We start from the raw sequence: 4005 nt of genomic DNA on the forward strand, positions 1-4005 counted from the left end.
TGTAAACTCTCACAAGACCATCACTGCTCTCACACTTTCCTGCTCTCAGGCTGGCGGGCCATTATCGGCCCTGGCTGCCGCACCATTGCCAGGTTTGTGTAACTGTATTATTTCTAATTGGCTCCACTTTGATGACTTTCATTTGGATTCTGACTTGATTATTGAGATCTTAAATAAGTGACTGGGGATCAGGTGTCCACTTATTCTCATGGATAACATCACAACCAACCTTTAATTCAAACATGTCATGACATCACAGATGGAGTACAGCTTATGATAGAGGTGGAACATCACATTGTAGCAGCCCAAGTAGCTCGCTGTGATCGTATAGTGGTTAGTACTCTGCGTTGTGGCCGCAGCAACCTCGGTTCGAATCCGAGTCACGGCATTGCGGTGAGGCAATGTCACGGCAGTTGGGCAGATATTTGAGAATTTCCATTAATACATTGGCAATCTCTGTGGAGGACTGAAACAATTCGATATGTCCTGTTACTGTTATGAACCTTTTGTTTCTTTAATGCTCTTTGCACACTTTTTCATCGGGTGACTGTAATGTATTTCAACCAAATCTAATTAAGAGCGCATTATGTGGTGACATTTGCAGTACATGAAACATTATAACACTGCCATTTACGTCAATAACCACTAGCTTGATTAAGACATATGTATTGCAGCGACAGTATTTCCCAGTTACAAATGGCAATAAAAACAACATCCGCGAGGGATTGAACCAACAACATTTAACTGATGTTGCCAATGGAGCGCGTTACAGAGAGCGCGATGTCCCGCCTTTACAGTCACACGCTGATGATAATACAGATGTTTAAATAAACAGGCATATCTGTGGACTTGTGGTCTTTCTACATTGGGACTCATAGTCTAGTCCTAGGCTAGTGTAGGCACTGACGTATCTTTTAGTGGAATGAGAGGCATTCTGTAGTCGCGTGAAAGGACCTTTCAAGTCAATCTGATCTGTATTGTCCTGTGAAAAAAAGCGTTCTTAGACACAGTGAGGAGTTTTTGGGGATAATGGGAAAATCATTTCCAACTAAATGACAGGAATTTCTTAGTCCAATCATGAGGTGTGCTAGGCTTTTTTATACTGTGGCGGAAAGAGAGAGAGTATAACAGTCATTATAAATAAAGGGCCAAGGAAGTGACAGTTTATGGAAGGAACAATTTGCACATAGTTTTAGAATGTGGTCAGGAGGAGTACAATTGCTTACACATATGAAACATTAGAAGGTAGACATTATGGAAGCACATATATTTCTTTATTTTTATTGTATTTGGGGAGAGGGGGTTAATATAGCACGTCCAATGTGGAAAAGTGCTTTCCATAGCACCTTGCAGGTGGGCGACATCTAGAGCTGTGCAGTAGCCACCCATGCCCCAGACGTCAAAGAGAACAAGAAGTTACACATGTTGGAAGTGAGGGTGAGACATTGAGGAGATATGTTCCCCGTATGAAGCAGAGAGAAGGAGGAGGCGTGAACGTGCATCCATGTATGCAGGCGAGAAGGGAAGGAGCATTGATCATGCATCCCTGCATGAGGGTGAGACAGGGAGGAGATATGATCCCCGTATGAAGCCGAGAGAAGGAGGAGGCGTGAACGTGCATCCATGTATGCGAGCGAGACAGGAAGGAGCGTTGGTCATGCATCCCTGCATGAGGGTGAGACAGGGAGGAGATATGATCCCCGTATGAAGCCGAGAGAAGGAGGAGGCGTGAACGTGCATCCATGTATGCAGGCGAGAAGGGAAGGAGCATTGGTCATGCATCCCTGCATGAGGGTGAGACAGGGAGGAGATATGATCCCCGTATGAAGCCGAGAGAAGGAGGAGGCGTGAACATGCATCCATGTATGCGGGCGAGACAGGAAGGAGCATTGGTCATGCATCCCTGCATGAGGGTGAGACAGGGAGGAGATATGATCCCCGTATGAAGCCGAGAGAAGGAGGAGGCGTGAACGTGCATCCATATATGCAGGCGAGACAGGAAGGAGCATTGGTCATGCATCCCTGCATGAGGGTGAGACAGGGAGGAGATATGATCCCCGTATGAAGCCGAGAGAAGGAGGAGGCGTGAACGTGCATCCATGTATGCGGGCGAGACGGGAAGGAGCATTGCTCATGCATCCCTTCCTGAGGGTGAGACAGGGAGCAGATAAAATCCCTGTATGAAGCCGAGAGAACGAGGAGACATGAACGTGCATCCATGTATGCGGGCGAGAAGGGAAGGAGCATTGGTCATGCATCCCTGCATGAGGGTGAGACAGGGAGGAGATAAAATCCCTGTATGAAGCCAAGAGAACGAGGCGGCATGAACATGCATCCTTGTATGCAGATGTGACATGGAGTCATCATGAACATGCATCCCTTTATAAGGACATAACATGGAGGACGCATGAACATGAATGCCTGAATTTTATGGTGGTGGCCTTCGGGTGATTTGGCACGTGCAATTGGTGAAGAGCACTTCTCCAGCGCAAAAAAATAAATGTACTATTAGCACCCCGGAGGGAGCCTCTGCACTTCTTATAGGGAGAAAACTCTGCAATGAAAGGGGACAGGGTCAATAACAGCTGTAAACTCTCACAAGACCATCACTGCTCTCACACTTTCCTGCTCTCAGGCTGGCGGGCCATTATCGGCCCTGGCTGCCGCACCATTGCCAGGTTTGTGTAACTATATTATTTCTAATTGGCTCCACTTTGATGACTTTCATTTGGATTCTGACTTGATTATTGAGATCTTAAATAAGTGACTGGGGATCAGGTGTCCACTTATTCTCATGGATAACATCACAACCAACCTTTAATTCAAACATGAGTCATGACATCACAGATGGAGTACAGCTTATGATAGAGGTGGAACGTCACATTGTAGCAGCCCAAGTAGCTCGCCGTGATCGTATAGTGGTTAGTACTCTGCGTTGTGGCCGCAGCAACTTCGGTTTGAATCCGAGTCACGGCATTGCGGTGAGGCAATGTCACGGCAGTTGGGCAGATATTTTAGAATTTCCATTAATACATTGGCAATCTCTTTGGAGGACTGAAACAATTCGATATGTCCTGTTGCTGTTATGAACCTTTTGTTTCTTTAATGCTCTTTGCACACTTTTTCATCGGGTGACTGTAATGTATTTCAACCAAATCTAATTAAGAGCGCATTATGTGGTGACATTTGCAGTACATGAAACATTATAACACTGCCATTTACGTCAATAACCACTAGCTTGATTAAGACATATGTATTGCAGCGACAGTATTTCCCAGTTACAAATGGGAATAAAAACAACATCCGCGAGGGATTGAACCAACGACATTTAACTGATGTTGCCAATGGAGCGCGTTACAGAGAGCGCGAGGTCCCGCCTTTACAGTCACACGCTGATGATAATACAGATGTTTAAATAAACAGGCATATCTGTGGACTTGTGGTCTTTCTACATTGGGACTCATAGTCTAGTCCTAGGCTATTGTAGGCACTGGCGTATCTTTTAGTGGAATGAGAGGCATTCTGTAGTCGCGTGAAAGGACCTTTCAAGTCAATCTGATCTGTATTGTCCTGTGAAAAAAAGCGTTCTTAGACACAGTGAGGAGTTTTTGGGGATAATGGGAAAATCATTTCCAACTAAATGACAGGAATTTCTTAGTCCAATCATGAGGTGTGCTAGGCTTTTTTATACTGTGGCGGAAAGAGAGAGAGTATAACAGTTATTATAAATAAAGGGCCAAGGAAGTGACAGTTTATGGAAGGAACAATTTGCACATAGTTTTAGAATGTGGTCAGGAGGAGGACAATTGCTTACACATATGAAACATTAGAAGGTAGACATTATGGAAGCACATATATTTCTTTATTTTTATTGTATTTGGGGAGAGGGGGTTAATATAGCACGTCCAATGTGGAAAAGTGCTTTCCATAGCACCTTGCAGGTGGGCGACATCTAGAGCTGTGCAGTAGCCACCCATGCCCCAGACGTCAAAGAGAACAAGAAGT

At 44.9% G+C, this 4005-nt stretch overlaps 1 non-coding gene across 1 annotated transcript; it reads left to right on the forward strand.

Annotated features, from left to right (window-relative positions):
* The first annotated feature begins 316 nt into the window (after window positions 1-316).
* TRNAH-GUG (transfer RNA histidin (anticodon GUG)) lies at window positions 317-388 on the forward strand. The gene has a single exon. It is a non-coding gene; the product is annotated as a tRNA-His (tRNA).
* Window positions 389-4005: the final 3617 nt, after the last annotated feature.

Source organism: Ambystoma mexicanum, assembly GCF_040938575.1.
Source record: "Ambystoma mexicanum isolate Mex_15411 chromosome 12 unlocalized genomic scaffold, UKY_AmexF1_1 Mex_chr12_unloc.1, whole genome shotgun sequence".
NCBI lineage: Eukaryota > Metazoa > Chordata > Amphibia > Caudata > Ambystomatidae > Ambystoma > Ambystoma mexicanum.